At 32.6% G+C, this 19,332-nt stretch overlaps 1 long non-coding RNA gene across 1 annotated transcript in view; it reads left to right on the top strand.

The window, feature by feature from the left end:
• Positions 1 to 10,673, top strand: part of LOC132758852 (uncharacterized) — a 43,225-nt gene extending 32,552 nt beyond the window's left edge. The window contains exons 2-3 of the long non-coding RNA XR_009629635.1: positions 8,148 to 8,252; positions 10,250 to 10,673. This is a non-coding gene — a long non-coding RNA (uncharacterized LOC132758852). The remainder of the gene's footprint in view (positions 1 to 8,147; positions 8,253 to 10,249) is intronic.
• Positions 10,674 to 19,332: the final 8,659 nt, after the last annotated feature.

Raw genomic sequence — 19,332 nt, forward strand, 5'->3', positions numbered from 1 at the left:
TTGGGTGTAGTAAGGGGTCATTTGGGTCAAGGTCAATGTTACCAATGTCAAGGTCACCAATGTTAAAAATAGATTTTTACATTTTTACAGGTGTATTGACCTTATTCAAGACAGATGTTATTTATAATTGATAGAAACATAAACTTTGATGGAGTTAGTGGTCAGTTGGGTCAAGGTCACACCAGTGCTAAAAATAGATTTTTACACTTTTGCCCATACAGCTTTTATTTATTGACAGATGTATTTCATGTTTGGTAGGAAGATAACTTGCATGGTATTCTTCCTTTGGATGGAGTAAGGGGTCAGTTGGGTCAAGGTCACCAGTGCTCAAAATAGATTTTTACACTTTTGCCCATACAGCCTTTATTTATTGACAGATGTATTTCATATTTGGTAGGAAGATAACTTACATGGTATTCTTTTTTTAGCTCACCTGTCACAAAGTGACAGGGTGAGCTTTTGTGATCGCTTTTCGTCCGGTGTCCGTCCGGCGTCCGTCCGTCCGTCCGTAAACTTTTACTTTAAATGACATCTCCTCATAAACCACTAAGCCAATTTCATCCAAACTTCACAGGAATGTTCCTTTGGTGGTCACCTTTAAAAATTGTTCAAAGAATTTAATTCCATGCAGAACTCTGGTTGCCATGGCAACCGAAAGAAAAAACTTAAAATATCTTCTTCTAAAAATCATAAGAGCTAGAGCTTAGCTATTTGGCATGAAACATCTTCTAGTGAGTGTCTACCAAGTTTGTTCAAATAAAAGCCCTGGGGTCAAAATTGGCACTGACCCGGGGGGTCATTGATTTTCCCTATATGCATATAGTAAAAACTTAAAAAATCTTCTTTTAAAGAACCAAAAGAGCTAGAGCTAAGATATATAGCATGAAACATGTTCTAATGGGTGTCTACCAAGTTTGTTCAAATAAAAGCCCTGGGGTCAAAATTGGCCCCGCCCCGGGGGGTCATTGATTTTCCCTATATGCATAAAGTAAATACTTAAAACATCTTCTTTTAAAGAACTCAAAGAGCTATGGCTAAGATATTGAGCATCAAACATGTTCTAATAGGTGTCTACCAAGTTTGTTCAAATAAAAGCCCTGGGGTCAAAATTGGCACCGCCCCAGGGGGTCATTGATTTTCCCTATATGCATATAGTAAAAACTTAAAAAATCTTCTTTTAAAGAACCAAAAGAGTTAGAGCTAAGATATTTAGCATGAAACATATTCTAATAAGTGTCTACCAAGTTTCTTCAAATAAAAGCCCTGGGATCAAAATTGGCCCCGCCCCGGGGGGTCATTGATTTTCCCTATATGCATATAGTAAAAACTTAAAAAATCTTCTTTTAAAGAACTCAAAGAGCTATGGCTAAGATATTTAGCATCAAACATGTTCTAATAGGTGTCTACCAAGTTTGTTCAAATAAAAGCCCTGGGGTCAAAATTGGCACCGCCCTGGGGGTCATTGATTTTCCTTATATGTGTATAGCAAAAATTTAAAAAATCTTCTTTGAAAAAACCCAAATAGCTAGAGTTAAGATATTAAGCATGAAACATCTTTTAGTGAGTGTCTACAAAGTTTGTTCAAATAAAAGACCTGGGGTCAAAATTGGCCCCGCCCGGGGGTCATTGATTTTCTTTATATGTGTATAGCAAAAACTTAAAATCTTCTTTGAAAAAAACCAAATAGCTAGAGTTTAGATATTAAGCATGAAACGTCTTCTAGTAAGTGTCTACAAAGTTTGTTCAAATAAAAGCCCTGGGGTCAAAACTGGCCCGGCCCCAGGGGTGTCATTGTTTTTAACTATATGTGTATAGTAAAAACTTAAAAAAAATCTTCTTTTTAAAAAGCCCAATGAGCTAGAGCTTAGATGTTTAGCATGAAACATCTTCTTATGGGTGTCTACCAAGTTTGTGCAAATAAAAGCCCTTGGTTAAATTGGCCCTGCAACATTGGGGGTGGGGGGGGGCTATATACAGGTGAGCGACCTTAGGGCCATGATGGCCCTCTTGTTGGATTGAGTTAGGGGTCAGTTTGGTTAAGGTCACCAGTGCTAAAAAATAGATTTTTACACTTTTGCCCATAACAGCCTTTATTTATTGACAGATGTATTTCATATTGGTAGGAAGATAACTAATATGTATTCTTCTTTTGGATAGAGTTATGGTCAGTTTGGTTAAGGTCGCCAGTGCTCAAAATAGATTTTTTTACACTTTTGCCCATACAGCTTTATTTAATGACAGATGTATTTCATATTTGTAGGAAGATAACTTGCATGTAGTTGAATATTTTCAATTCACAAGTCAGAGCAATGACTTGGCAACTTATTATTTTTCACAATTAAAAGCCATGACTTTGTCAAGGCTATATAACTTGTGTTTAAAAATTTTTTGGCAATTTTTCTGTCCATAACTGAGTGAATGGGTAAACATTTTTTGAAATATTGCTACTGACAAGAATCTGAGCTGGGGGCATTTGTGTTCTTGTTCTTGTTTTTTTATAGAAAAGACCAACTTTACTTGGCATATAATAGGGAATTCAGCTGCCCATACATAGTTTATTCATTCTTTTATCCAAATAAGACATATTAAGTAAGAATTTCATAGATTTCGTTGTCGTCCGCGCCGAAGCGCGACGCCCCTTATGGAATGAAATCAGATTTTGTGAAAGGGCGACAGCAACTTCTCGGGCCTTTTCGTCGGTCATAAAAGCTGATCATTCCGATTGGTATGAGGGTTTTTGATTATCAAAAATGAAATGTAGCGAACAATGAATAGCAACTGGAGAAATTCGCAATGCAAACATATTCAAATGAAATCATCTTTCCCGTCATTTAATCGCGCTCTTCGGGGTTTTTTTATTAATCATTTTGTAGTACACAGTGGGTTATTATGGTTTGTTATTGTTGTACATGTATCCGTAAGCTGTATGATAACCCAGTCTGAAAATCTATTTATAGAGGGATGTACTATTCGCCGGTCTCCTATTGGTAATTCCCGGTCTCTCCCTGTCTATATTGACCGGGATTTACTAGAGACCGGCGAATAGTACCACACGTTTTTTGTCCGGTCTTTCCCGGTTTTGGAGTAGATGTTTGATATCGTTTTTCCCCAAAATGAATGTTTGTCACTTAGTTTGGTTACAATAATTAATAAACACAGATCAACTCTCAAAATTGATTATTATTATACATAAACATACAATTCGAAAAAAAAAAACCACCAACAACAATAGCATGTTTCTTTTTATTTATATGAGATAAAAACAATAAATGTGAACAATAATTGAGTAAAAAGTATATTTTTATGGTATTAATATGACACCATCAACTTTGAAACATTTTATTTTACTTGTTATCGTGTTTAGTAAAGATGCTGAGGAATTATTCTAAGTTACAAATTAAATTTTATGAATTATTCAATTGATTGATAATTTAAAAAATGATAAAGAAAAATACAAATGTACATGTACATGGTTTAAGAATAAACAATATAATATATTGAAAGATTAACCATAATTTACTGACTTTTTCCAGTTAATTTTTGACTTATAATCGACTGTCAATATGACAATTGAATTCTCAAAATTTATTTTACAATTTTAATTAAAAAAAAGTAGTTAACATAAAAACTCAGTATTAAAATAGGACATTAAACACAAAAAAAAAGAAAGAAAAAGAAAACAATATTCATAAAATATGTAAAAAAAAATCAAAATAAATATTACAATTATTGTGTAATAAAACAATTATACCCAACATGGTAATATAACCAGTGACATATTGTTACTAAGTGTGAACAGATACCTTTAAAGAGGGGGTCTTCGCTAAGGGACAATGCACAAGTGTGGTGTTGATCATGCCTTACACAAATGGATTAAAAATGATTGTATATCCGTTACTATTAATAATCACGATATTACATTTATGACCATTAAAAAATAACAATTATAATATAATATTATATATGTATTTTATTATTTCAAAAATGTAAAAGAACTATTGATTTTGACTACTATTTTGTATGTTCCAAAGAAAATACCACATGAACTTGAAATTCTATCAAATCACAAATATTAATGATAATATCCAAAAATACCCCTATTTAGCAAAAAAAACTTTTACCCTATGGAAAGAAATTTTTTAATTAAAGACCTGTTATTTTCGTAATTTTTATAAAATACAATTCTTTGGAATATTCAAAATCAAGCTCCTACAAACATAATGAAATGTTTTTTGCCCATTAAAATTTAATACAATTTGGGTAAAAAAAAATTTAAAGTTTTTAAAAAATCTTGCACAATTTTACTAAAATTTCATTGCTGCATTTTTTGCTTGAGGGACTCCTTTTATGCTTTTTTTGTAATTTCTAAAAAAAAATTTTTTTTAAAAAGACAATTATTTCATAAAGAAGGAAACGAATCATGTTATGCAATTTTTCAACTTTTAAAAGTCTTAAGTCAACCTTTTTTTAAGAAATTGAGGGGATGTCTTTTTATATGAACAGTAAACAACTGCACATTTTTTATTTAAATGGAAATAAACTTAAGACATATTGCACTTGGAAAGTTTAGTTTTTAAAAAATCTATTTCTTCTACATTTTATTTATTTACAAGGGGAACTTTTAACAGGTAACAAAAAAATAATGTTTAAATATCTTTTGGCTCTGGAATTTGGACACCATATTGCATCATCTTAGGGTCGGTTGTTACTAAGGTCGGTGTAGAGAATTTCCCAGAGAATAAAATTAGGCCTTAAGAAAGATTACATTTGTTTCTTGTACTTTACTAACAAAGATGTGTTTGTATGCTCAATTTTTTCATTGAATTTTGTTAAAATTGTTGTAATTTTTTAATGCTCCCCGAAAAATTTCGGGGGAGCATATAGTCGCTGGGTTGTCCGTCCGTACGTACGTCCCAAATTTGTGTCCGGCCCATAACTTCTTTAAATGAAGTCGAATTTGACAACTATTTCACAGAAATGATCACCATATTTAGACGACATGTCGCGCGCAACAATTGGGTCGCTACCTTGAAGGTCAATGTCACAGCATGACCTTGCAGCAAAATCGTGTCCGGCCCATAACTTCTTTATTTGAAGTTGGATTTTTCACAGAAATGATCACCATATTGAGAAAATGTGTCGCGCGCAACATTTGGGTCGCTACCTTGAAGGCAGCTGACCTACTAATGATATTTTTGATATCATTTTACCTACTTTCTTGCTTTTTGCTGTACAGATTTTAAATTTGGGCACAGGGTGAAATTTCTGATGCTGAGTTGAATTTTGATATAAGCTGGCATACTTTTGATATTTTTTTACCTTGTTTGACCAATTGTGCTATTTTTTGAGGTACAGTTATGTTACCATGTAGAATGTATTAAAAATTTGTTGTCCTAAACTGTAAACTTCAACGTCTACATCTTACATATTTTGCATCTGACATTTTGTGAATTCATTCACAAAAGTTATAAAAAAAAATTTCATCAAAATTAACCCTGCTCTAGTGGTCATATTTTCTGCATTTCTTCTACATAAGTCTCACACTTAAGGTACACACTTATAACATAGATATTTTTAACAAAACCTTTCTAAAATATTAGGGCAAAATATTTCAATTTATATAGTTAATAACGAAATGATGGGTTAGATGAGTGATTTAGGGTCATCTTAGTGGCCCTATTGCTTATTATAAAGAGAAAAAAAAACACAAAACAATTAGTGATGTGAAAGTATATTACTAGAGGGGCAAGTTAAAATTGAGCTTAACTTGCCGAAATAGCTGGACTTGCCTTTCAGCAAGTTGATTTGAAAAAATAATGTTTCTGGTGAGCGACTCAGTGCCAACATGGCCCTCTTGTTTAAATTTTGGACCAGGAAGTGTTGTGTTTAGTAAATATATAGTAATGAAGAAATAAAGCAATTTTAGTTGACAAACATTCCTGCTAAAATGAGCCAAAGTATGCAAAATTACCATTACTTTGCTTGTAAACTAATAGAAAAATGTTAAATTTTAAAGATTTTTACTTTTTTCACTTTAACCCAAGTAATGGAAAAGTGTATTGCTTTAGAACCATATTTTTTGTGCATACATGTTGAGTTTGGACGTCTGTCAAATCTACTTTTTATTGAGCTTATTGAATCGCACCAACACAGTAGAGGTCATATGGCAACTTTCCAGCTTTAATGGTGAAGAAAGATCTTGGGCACCCCTCCATGCATTATTTCATGTAAAACCGGGCAGTGTCCTGAGTAGAACCACTGATGCTGGATAGCTTTCTCCCAGGAAAGCACATACTTTATTTTTGTCCAGAGCATAACTTAAAGTCATTTTCAAAGAAACCTTTTCTACTGATTTGAATATAAGTCAATTTCACAAAACTGTTTCTGTTGTATTCAAATAGAAGTAAATTATTTTTTTCTAAATTTTCAATTATATTTAAATATAAGTCAATTTCATGAAATATTTTTGTATTATATTTAATTATGTCTCCCCCACCTCGGGGGGAGACATATTGTTTTTGCCCTGTCCGTCCGTCAGTCCGTCCGTCCATTCTTCGTTTCCGGACGATAACTAGAGTTCCTTTTAACCTACAGCTCTCAAACTTCATAGGATGAATGGTCTTATTGAGCAGATGATCCCTATTGTTTTTGGGGTCAGTAGTTCAAAGGTCAAGGTCACAGTGACCGTTGGTCAATTTCTCGTTTCCGGATGATAACTAGAGTTCCTTTTGACCTACAGCCCTCAAACTTCATAGGATGATTGGTCTTATAGAGCTGATGATCCCTATTGTTTTTGGGGTCAGTAGGTCAAAGGTCAAGGTCACACTGACCGTTGGTCAATTTCTCGTTTCCGGATGATAACTAGAGTTCCTTTAGACCTACAGACCTCAAACTTCATAGGATGATTGGTCTTATTGAGCAGATGATCCCTATTGTTTTTGGGGTCAGTAGTTCAAAGGTCAAGGTCACAGTGACCGTTGGTCAATTTCTCGTTTCCGGATGATAACTAGAGTTCCTTTTGACCTACAGCCCTCAAACTTCATAGGATGATTGGTCTTATAGAGCAGATGATCCCTATTGTTTTTGGGGTCAGTAGGTCAAAGGTCAAGGTCACAGTGACCGTTGGTCAATTTCTCATTTCCGGATGATAACTAGAGTTCCTTTTGACCTACAACCCTCAAACTGGGGGGAGACATATTTTCATTGTGAAAACGAGTGGAGTCATCCCAACACACTACAGTTATCATGATTTTACATACATTGTAATTTGAGTTGTCTTTCAATAGTGTAAAAAAATCTGACAATATGAACGTTTGTTTCAAGTATCATCAAAATCCTTTAAAGGTTTGAAGAATTATGGAGCAGACACAATTTCATTTAATTTCATTTGTGAAACTATATATGATATGACCATCAAGTGCAATTTCGTTTGACGCCCGCCTGCCATACGCTGATTGAATAACCAGGATTTTCAAAATTGAATACCTGGTTAAAAACAAACAGTTTAGGAAGCATCTTCTCATACAACCTTAACAATAGAAACCATCCATAGACAGCCTTCATTGAAGTGACTACCGGGTATTTACATTATCTTATCTCCATTTCCATTCCTGTTTCCATTCACAGTTATTCTCAGCAGTGGGGGAGACATGCGCTTTTTTACAAAAGCATCCTCTAGTTTTAGATATAAGACAATTTCGAGAAACATTTTTCTACTGTATTTGATAGAAGTATGAGCAAAAGAATTTAGACCATCAGCACAGTTTTAGATGTAAAATTGAACTTTGATATCAGCTGACCTAGATTTTGTTTAAATGGCCTACTTTCTTGCCCATTGATGTACAGCTATGCTCAATTCAAGATTTAATATTGAATTTTGATATCAGCAGACTTAGATAATTTGTCCTTTAATGTACATCTATAAAATTTAGACCATGTGCACAGTTTTAGATGTAAAATTGAAATTTGATATCAGATAACCCACCTTTTTGTCTGTGATATATAGCTTTTAAATTTTAAATATGTGCATAGTGTTAAATGAAAAATTGAACTTTGATATCAGCTGACCTAGATAATTTTATGAAGTGACCTACTTTCTAGTCCTTTGTTGTACAGCTGTATAATTTGAAGCATGTGTACAATTTCAGATGTGAAACTTAAGATGTGAAACTGAACATTGAACATAACAGAAATGATTAAGAAGTAGACGAAACAACTGTTAATAGACCTACCTATTCAAACTTTAAAGAAAGGTAAAACTAATTTTTTCCTTAATAGTTTTAGCTCACCTGAGCTAACTCAGGATGAGCTTTTAGGATCGTTGAATGTCCGTCTTCTGTCCACATTTTTACATTACCAGTCTAGCGGTCACATTTTTGCCTCAATCATCATCAAATTTTGTCAGGATGCTTGTCTAAGTAATTGCTCGGATGAGTTCAAACATGGGACATCTCGGGTGAAAAACAAGGTCACAGGAGCTTAAAATAAAAAAAATCTTGATAACACTCTAGTGGCTACTGTTTTGGTCCAAATATCCTGGAAATTGGTCTGAAAATTTGTTTTGATGATTTCTAGATCAAAGTTTGAATATGGGCCACCTGGGGTCAAAAACTAGGTCACACTGTTCAAATATGGAAAATCTTTGTTAAAGCAGCACGCCTCCAGATTCATGCTTATTTTCATGAAAATTTTGAAAATGTATTTGAATGTATTATATTGTGAAATAACCAAAATGAAGCAATTTACACATTTTTTTTATCAATGGCACTTACAACCAACGTAAATTACCAAAAAGTGTTCAAAATATGCATAAATAGCCCTTACTGCGTTAGTAACGCAGTAGAAATATACTTGTAAATACCAAAAAATCTGTCACTAACCACAAATAACATGTAAAATATTACTTGAATCTTGAATCATTTTACTTTTCCTAAAATCTTAGTACATATTTCTCAAGTTTGATTTTATTGAAATATTTTGACTCATCTGGAGGCATGCAGCTTTAACACTCTAGCACTCACATTTTTGACTCACCTGTCATGAAACTTGGTCAGGATGCTTGTCTAGGTAATTGCTCGGATGAGTTTGACGGGTCAGATGAGCGATCACATACATGTACCAGTGTCGCTTTTGCGACTCCATAAAAAAGTATTGCATGGTTTTACATATTATTTGATGTGACGTCATTTTCTTTATACAAATATAGTGTGAAGACGTGCTAAATGTTAGCGATACACTATGGGTGCGTCAATGGAAAATATATTCTTTTTCACTTTATACAGTCTTAATTTTATGTATGTGATAAATAGAATATCATATTCTTGAAGGTTCATTATTACTGAATTTATTGAATAAAATAATATTTTGTTTGAGGCTCTCATAATATGATTTAATTCAACTCGTTCAATAAATTCAGTTTTGAACTTACATTCATTCATTATCCTCTATATATATTATAACTTTTATTATAATTTTATAGTCTCTTATATTTAGGTTTCAAGCCTGTATATGGAATGAGAGATACTATTTGAAATTGAAGTCGCAAAATTGCGCTGGTTAGACATATAATGTATAATAGATATGTGGACGATTTCATTGGTTACAAGTTGTACAAGCCCATGGAAGGGGCGTCCGTGGCCGAGTGGTTAAGGTCGTTGACTTCAAACCACTTGCCCCTCACCGCTGTGGGTTCGAATCCCGACAGACACTTTGGATTCTTTCATGTGAGGAAGCTATCCAGCTAGCTTACGGAACGTCGGTGGTTCTACTCAGATGCCCGTTCGTGCCTGAAATAATGCACAGAGGGGCACCTGAGGTCTTTCTCCACCAGTAAAGCTGGAATGTCGTGATATGACCTATACTGTGTCGATGTGACGTAAAACCCAAAACAAAAGAAAACAAAAAACAAGTTGTACAAGGTACCAGTCAGCAGAATCAGATATGTCCAAAAATGGGTTTAAATCAGTATTAAAACCAAACAATTGAAGTAATGTCTGCATCACTGGCAATATCCTAAAAATTGACTTTTTACACTCTCTTGGTACAAGTTCCCAGATTAGTTTGTGGTGGTGAATCATTACTGTATGAAACAAAATTGAAATAGCCGTTACTTTTCTTATTTTGTTATAGTTGAATTCATATTATATCTGTTATAAATCACTCCAACAAACATTGTGAGAAGCTTTTAGCTTTGAACATTTAAATAATTTCTTTTTTGCATTAGCTATTCAATCTATTGTTTCATTTCTAGGATACAGACATTTCCCGCTGTTTGATAAGATTGGGGACCAATACGAACAGGCTTTAGTGTTTGTACATGTTAAAGTTGAGGATCTACCACCACAGCCGACGCATTTACAGGCCTGGAGGGCCACACCCATGTCTCCACTAGGCAAGAAAAATTCTTGCCAACCTTGAGATTACCCCTGTTCTTAACCAAGCAGATATTGGCAGAAAACAGCTGAGATATTGAGATAACTTGCGATAAGCCTGAGATTTTCCCTGATCAAGACTTGAACAAAGAAAAACAAAACAGCGACAATTGATAATATTGAGATTTCCCTTGATCGGAAGTTATTTAGAAAAAAAAATGTAAAAAAAAACTTGTGTCCGAAATTAATTTTCAGTATTGTTTACAAGATAAGCACTGAAAAAAATAAAAGGAAGATACAAAGTGAGGGAAACTGATTAAGATAATTTCATCCATTTTTATAAAATAAGTAAATAATCATATATTATAAATACAATGTATATTGATATTATATAGATATAAATATATATTTCTAAAATTGAATTAGTGAATAATAATTATGAATGATGATAAAGTTGTGATAATAATAATGCTGTTTAAAAGATTTTTATCCTTAATTTTATTTTATTTAATGTTTATAAGACTTAAAGATTTTTGTCACTGATTTTCAATATTTCAACTTTATGTTCTAAAATTAAGTTTGCAAGACTGAAATTTTTATTAATTTTTTTTTAAATTTAATTTGATCTGGAATGACACATAAACTTAATATGTCATGGTCACTGAAAGTCATCAGCAAAAATTTAGTAAAAAAATGCATATAAGAAAAGTACATATTTCAAGCATTATTTTCAATTGAAGCATTGCAGAAAATTTACAGAACTTAATTTGCTAAATATTTTAAGCTAGAAACAGTACAGACATTAAAGTATGTGTATTTGCTAAATCATTATTTGGGGGTACATTGCTTGTTTAGAATTATCATCATGAACATTTTGAATCCTCAAATTGCCATGCTTGCTTAAAGAATAGAAGTTGAAATTCTTGCAAAAATTTGCCATAATGTACAATACTTTTTTTTTATTTTCTTTACTTTTGTTTTAAAGATTAGCCATCCTATCAAGTCTGTTTGCAGGGGATTATTGTCCCCATTATGTTGGTCATCAGTGACACAGTCAATTCATACATGTGACATCCCGGCGGGATTTAAAAAAATCCCGATATTTCAACACTGATCCCGATTCCCGATATTACAGCTTGAATTCCCGATATTTAAAAAAAACAAAAAAAAAAAAAAAAATCAAACACAGCACCTGTATCTAAAATGTAAACCGTGCCTCCGGGCATTGATTTTTATCTGTCCATATCCTAAATTATATCGGATTAAATGTTGAGTCACTAATTGACAGCAAGGTGACATAATAAACAATCCTATACCCAAAGTTATTCTCACATGTTTAACTTATCACGTGTCGTGTGTCAATCAATTGACCTCTTTTGTAATTTGGCAGTAGGTATTACACGCTACGTCATCAAAACTACCCTGTAAATTTACATGTATGAATTCGGCTCAACCTTTGATTTTCTTTGATTAGTGCCGCGCTAATAAAGATAAAAGGTGAGCAGAATCATTCAAAGTGGATCATTCAAAAACCTGTTCGAGATGTCTAATTAACCTATTTTTAGTGAGTGGGTAATTTTTTTGTTTTGTTTAGGAATTACACTATCATCGAGACAAAAATGTGGATTTAATTAACGGAACGATTCTTGTATTCATTTTGAGTCTTCTACTTATGTTACGTTATTTAACTGTCAGAGTCTTATGTTCATGAATAGTTGTTGTACGTTTTCAAATAGCTTGTAGACAATTTTTGAATGACTGAAAAGACAGATATAATTCTTCAAACTGAAATGTGAAAATGTGACTGTTTTGAAATAGCCTGTATGACTACACTTATTTATTTATCTATTCATTTATTTTTTGGTGAAATAAATTAATAGTGATCCACAAAAAATCATAAAAAGTATAACCATTTAATGATTTTGAGTGTAATATAGATTCTTTGAACCAAATGTGCCAAACACGCTTAGAAATTCAAGTCGATAAAAAAATCCAGTTTTGAGCCTCAAAATCCAGCTGAAAATCCAGATTTGGCCCATTTCATTTGTCACATGTATGGACAGTCATCAGTGTAGAATGCACTGTATTCCTACAAAGGAAATTGCATGGTTTAAGTTAGTGAGTTAAGGTGTAAAAAAAATCTAACATTGTCCAGCTTACTAATTTAAATGGATTCAAAGTTTCGAATTCCGTAGTCAGGTGATAATCAATGTTATGACGTATTTGTTTCTATTTCTTATTTCTATTCACTCTTGGTGGGATGTGTAGTACATTTAATTTAATAAAGACTTATCAAATAACTTTTAAGGGAATGCATGGTCATTAAAAAACTGCAGAAGGGTTTGGTTAATCAGATATAAACATGTAGACATTTTAAACGTTTTTGCTGAATGTCAACAACGGACAAAATTTTGAGGGTTCAGGGTAGTAAATTTTTATAGAAAAAATTATTAAAAAATGGATGTGAGGCATAGGACTTTTGTCTTGATCCATGATAAGAAAAAAGTATATATTTGATACTTGTACAGTTCTATTTATCTTTAAATGGGAAAGGGAGGAAATATATGCCAAAAATATGTAAATAAGATCTATACATGTACATACAATATTTAATGTATAAAGAAAGGTGTGGGCCTCCAGTAGTGGTTGTATAATCTAGATGATAATGTAATGGGGAAAGAAAATATTAATATGCCTTAGAGAACTGTAAAATATTTACATTTATTGACTTTACTTGTAACCCAAGAGTAAGTATAATTTACACTAAGTTTAAAGTATGAATATTCTTTCTTTCCTCTTTATGTTATTTTGTTATTATATTTTATACTATTTTTCCTGATTTTGTTTTGTTTTGTAAAATGCCTATTTAAAGTCATTATAAATGTCTTTAAAATAATGAATAATTTTATTATAACTTTTTTTATTTGTTATAGTTTTGATAAAATTTTCTCAATGAATATGATTTGGTCCATAAAACAATATGTATTAGGCAATTGTTTACATGTATTTAGGAAAATGATAATATTGTTTTACTAGTAATCTTTTTATGTTATTATATCTATGAATACAAAGATTGTAAATACTTGTTTAAATGTCTTATAGTTAAATGCAATAGAAAGATATGTATTTAATATATGCACTTACATGTTTTACCTTTCACCCCATGAGCATATTGCGAAAAATGGCCGTTTTCATTGAAAAGCGTCCTGTAACAAGTTCAAACTGCTATGAAACTGTGAAAAATGCTTCAATACTAATGAAACTTGGCACAAATGTTGACTACACCATAGCCTCTGTAACAGCATGCTCAATGGTAAATTTCCTGTAACCTTGGCAACGGGTAGACGTCTCAAAATTGCCAAAAATCACTATTTTGCATTGTTTTTTTCCATCAAAACTGATTTCAAAGTGCTGCAACTTCTCACTGAATTGAGATAGAGTAAAAGGCTTTTCAGCATCGGTTACTAGTTACCCTAAGATCGACCTGAGGCCATTTTTAGCCTGTCACATGTCCAAAATTTTCTTGGAGATGAGGGGGACTCCGCCCCCCTTCAGACCCCCCCCCAAACAGAAGGGGGCACATCCCCCTTCTGGCAACCCCCTCATGTAATATTTGGATGGGGGACGGCGCCGAAAAAGTGGTCACTTTTTTAACAACATTTCTCAAACGGTGTTTGGGGCCTAAATAGGGCATTTTTTCACAGTTTGAGGCCTCAAAAAAGGGGGGGGGGGGCAAAAAGCCGTCGAAACACGCTTATATAAGGGAAAAGGTTAAAGTGTATTACACTATATATGTAATGAAATATTTTATAAAACTTATCAACAGTAACAGACTGTCCCTGTTATTAAATGGAACATAATGCCTCAGAAATGAATGGTTTTCTTCATAAGAAGGGACAAACATGTGTTTAGTAATATCTAAATTATATTGGAATTTAAGTACATTTATATAAGATGTTTTAGATCATAAATAAGTAATGCTAAATGTGTAATAAAGGTAGCAATACTTTGACTTCAATACAGAATAACTTAATTACATTTACTAAGTAAATGACAGTTCATATTTATCATGCTAATAAGTACTTTTGTCTGACACCAAGAAGGAAAAGTTTTTTAAGAAAAGAAAATAATAGCATTTTTGTATGCAAGCAAATCTTAAATATTGAATATTTTCACTTGTAGATTGAAAATTTATTTTCTGAAAAATCTGTTTTTCATTTTTTATTGAACAAAGAGTGTCACAATAATCAATATGTTTTGAAAAAAGGTTTGTATAATCCAGTGTAAAAATTTGTGCCATTTGGTTGTGAAAGTTTACTTTAGGCCATTATCTTATGATAATGTATAACTGTAGATCTATGTCATTTTGCATTATTGTTGTCATCATCATCTTTTGCTTTTTTACCTCCGATTTCTCAACATAATTTTGCATGATTAATTCCATTCCATGCTTGTCAACATTAAATCTTTGGTTTGATTTGTAATTGAAGTTGACTTCAATGTTCTCAGATTCAGAATTAGCTAACATAGCATGCCTTTAAACACTATTGTATATTTCACAATGTTCAAAGGTTGATATATGTTCCATCTCACAATGTTTACAAATTAGCAAACATGCATCAACAAAGTTCATTATAAAATTGCTTTTTTATAAGAATTCAAGTTTATGGAAGAATCATCTGGTAATGTGTGATAAGATTTTAAATTTTCAAGAAATTATGTTCAAAAACCTTGTGATTTTTATTGTTTTTTTCCTTTATATATTTATGAAATTTTGGTTTATTAATTTATAGAATATTTTACTTCTAGAATTATATGTTAGCTTTTGTCTTGGGTTAAGTGGAGAGATGATGAGTTTGAAAAATAAACATCTTAAAGTTGCCAAGACGATACATAATATGACACGGCTATAAGATAGTTTTATTATCATCTGCAACACTTTTGAAAGATTCTTTCCTGATCATGAAAAGAAAATATCTCAGTAATCATAAATGTATTGTTTATGAAGATGTTATACCCATAATGCATGTATATTTGTGAAGGTGATTTCTTATTAATCAGTTTAAACATTTACATCAAAGTAATAATTATAGGTTCAAACTGCTGTGACATTTTTGTCACATAATGTATTTTTTCAATAATATTTTTAATGTATTTTATTTCATTACATCATTAGGGTAGATCTAGTGTAGTATTCATGATTTAGTTAAGAGGTCACAAGTTTTATTAAGTATAATGTAGTTATTGCTTCATACAATTTACATTTGTTAAAATTAAATGCAAGAATAAAAAAAATAATAAATAAAGTATTTTTATAATGAAAACTTGTCTGAATTTTGTCTTTGAATACCCATGTGTAAGGAAAATGTTCATGGTTGTGAACAAGCGCCTTATTCGTGCCTGATTTCTCATAGAACAATGGCTTTTCATCAAGTAGATTTTAAAGTAATTCTTGAAATGTAGCTTCTGTGCTGCTTAGCTGTGCTCCATCCTTAGTTTTAAAAAATATATATATATATATTATTATCAACTTGTACCATATAGATTTTGTGTTAAGGACTTGCCTACTGGTTCATTATTAGGATACCGATCTACAAAAAATATGAAGCCAATTGTAAAAAGTTTGATTATACAGATTGTCGACGTGCAAACTCACCCAGTTATATTCGTGCCTAAAGCAAACCATTGCTAAAAGCAATTGTTAATTGGATAAGGTTTCAAATTCCAATCTTTTGAAATGATGGACAATCTGTGATTTCAGAATGTGTTACATACACTCTTTTCAATACTTTGAATTATTTGAAGTTCTCTGTAATAGTATTGAGAAGAAAATGCTTGTGAAAGACGTTCAAATCCTAATCGAGTATCAATTTTCAAATATTCTGCTGAAACTTGTCTCCCTTGTGGCAGAGTGGAGGAGGAATCAAAATTGCAGCTACCGTTTATCCTTGTGTAATCGTAAAAGGCGACTAAATGGGTTCGAATTACTGGAGTCTTTGCATCTCTTTGCTCAAGCAGGTGAGGCCGTTTGGACCCCTGGTGTTAAGTTAGTAACACCCGATGTAAAACAAAATCGTCGTTCCTGTTTCGGCGCCAAATGACCAAACTTGTTGGTGCACGGTAATCGCACCATCAAATTAAACAAAATAAACTCTGCTGAAGTTGGAATATCTTGCGTTTTCCCACTTTCATGAAAGAAATAAACATTATTATTTCTACTAAGAATGCATTTGTAAAATGGGCTATAATGATTGCATTACTAAGACATAGCTAGGCGACATACCACAACTCTTATTCATTAGTCCTGTCAAGAACATGTTCAGAAAGATTTACAAAACTTTCCCAGTAATAAATTGACAGTCCATTGTTGGTTTAAACATATTTATTTAAGCTCGATTGCGAAACAAGTTCTTGCAACTTATATTAATCACTTTCGAGTCCGCTTCCTGGAACCAATCAGTACTGGTGTCATATGAAGAAACATGGTCGTGACCCGAGTAGAGCTCGAACCCATGATCTCTGGGTTGAGAGGCAGACACCTTAACCACTAGGCCACCGCTCCCCTTCCATAGTTAACTGAAGCTGCTCACTCGAAATTAATTGTGCTACAATCACCTCTACATCATATATAATAATAAACAGTCGTGAATCGATCTTGAAAATAAACTTATAAATAATAACATAAACCGCCTTATGAAAGTGCGAACGTTTTCAAATATATCGATATGAGTTGCACTCAGATTTTTTAAGTGACTCCGACATCCCTTCGCGGCATGCACGTCGCTCAGAGTGCATAGGTCACACAAGACAGGTGACCTAGTTATGTCACTTTTTTTGCTTGTGTGACCTAACTAGCAGCGCAGGTTGTGGCTCTAAAAATATGCTGCCGCCTCCCGGAAAAGGTGCCAATACGAAGTTTGGCCCTGGGAAAAAGATCTCTATGGCGATAGACTCTTGAGAAGTCCTGCGTAGCGGCTCTACGGCCAGCGACGTAACAGAGGCCGATAGTTTGGGACATATGGCATAGCCGACACCCGGTATAAATAAACTTAAAACAAGCAAGAAAAAGTGTGAGGTGTTTCATATTTATTATTGTTAAAACTTCTTTGAGATTCAATAAGTTACATTTAACTCCACTCTAAGATATTAGCTCCCTGAAACACATCGTCTGTGTCTAAAATATATATAATGTCTAAAATACATACATGTATAATTAACCTTTTTATATTTTAAAGGTACAATTATAAAAATTATATTGTTGTTTCTAAAAAAAGATGTGAGCCTATGCATTTAGACTTTCTGAGATTATAACAAAATATTACACAATTTTTACTGAGATACCTACCTGGTTAGAAAACAAGGTCATAATGTTTAGTTTTGTGTTATATACTGACTGGAAGGAAAAGGAAAGCAGCTACAAAAGAACTTATGCACTTAACAAATGCAATTTCTTTATATAAAAAAATTGTTTTTGGAAAACAATGTAGCCAAATCATTTTACATTTAGAGATTTTTTTGTAGGAACACCCTCCCATTGAAAGTTCTTCTTTCATTTCTGTTTCAGAACAAAACTTGATGAGATGAAGCACACTGTAGAGCGGCTTCTTATGAAACATAATATTTTTTTAATTAAAACGAGAATATATGGTTTAAGGACATCCTTTGGGATCAGTATTTTGCAGATGGGAGATGCGGGATGGTAAATGCAACCTTAGCTCCGTGTTCTGAACTGGGCGATCAATGTCAAGTTTTTATAACATAATGGGTTACTTTTTATGATTACTCTCTAAAAATGATAATCAGTAAACGTAAACATAACCCAGTGAGTAGTTTACGCTTGCATGTTATTACTTCCTGCAGAGTGTTAACTTAAAGTGAACAATAATGACAGAAAAGAGTCCATGTGGAGAGATTTTTTTAAAAAGCGTTTTCAGCTTTCTAGGCAATCCGTAATTTATCTTCATGTAATCCATTGTGTAAATGAAAAGATAACAAATAAAATATTGTTTAAAACTAACAATAAATAAGCGAGAAGGAACCCGCTTCAAATCTACATGATTCAAAGAGAATTACTTACTTTTAGTGAAAAATATTTAGTATGTAAGTATAGTGCCTCTGGTGCTGAACATTACTCGATGAATATTGAACATTTATCGTGAGTTAACACAGTTGTGTTCCGTTTACGTGAATATTGCTTACTTAAAAGTGTTCATTTTGAGTGAAAACTGACAGGATAGATCTACTTTTGGTAAACAATTATCAAATAGTTAATACTATTTTTTGGTGAATATTACGAATTGAGAACAGCTCACATTGTAGAATATAGATTGAGTACAATTCACTATAAGCAGGGTCTTTCAAATTGAAAGACCCTGCTGTAAGAAACCATGGCTGAATGAGTGGTGCCTGCTTTGGATAACATTTCTCGATGTGGAGAGCTCAAATGTGGTGTATATTAGTCCTTGAGTTGGCTAATACTCACTTTATGCATGGTACTAAATAAGTAAATATAGATATCTGCTGTATGAAAACATTATTTACATGTAATTAATGTTTACTTGTTAGTAATTAAACGAATTTGAAGTAACTTATCATGGATTCCTTACTTTAGGTGACAAGTAACTCATTTGAGTGCTCAATTTTGATGAGTTAATCATATTAATAGATATAACTTGCAAAAATTTCAGTGTAATTTGTGGGTATTGCTAACTTTGCAGCTTTTGGTAACTAAACATATATGTTACATATAATGCAGCGTTACAAACGTAATATTAGTGAATTATCAATACTCATTCATTGATAGTTAACTTTGGAATAGTGGCAGTAAATTTGATAGGTAAATTAATAGTGCGTAAACAAAAACAATTTTGGTTTGATGTTTTTGTAAATCGCGCCAATATTCAATTTAGCACGGTACGGTACGGCTAGGAACGGAGATTTATTCACGTGGCAGTCCCGTGAT

This window comes from Ruditapes philippinarum, unplaced genomic scaffold (genome assembly GCF_026571515.1).
Source record: "Ruditapes philippinarum isolate M1 unplaced genomic scaffold, ASM2657151v2 ctg1440_1_1_1_1, whole genome shotgun sequence".
In the NCBI taxonomy this organism is placed as follows: Eukaryota; Metazoa; Mollusca; class Bivalvia; order Venerida; family Veneridae; genus Ruditapes; species Ruditapes philippinarum.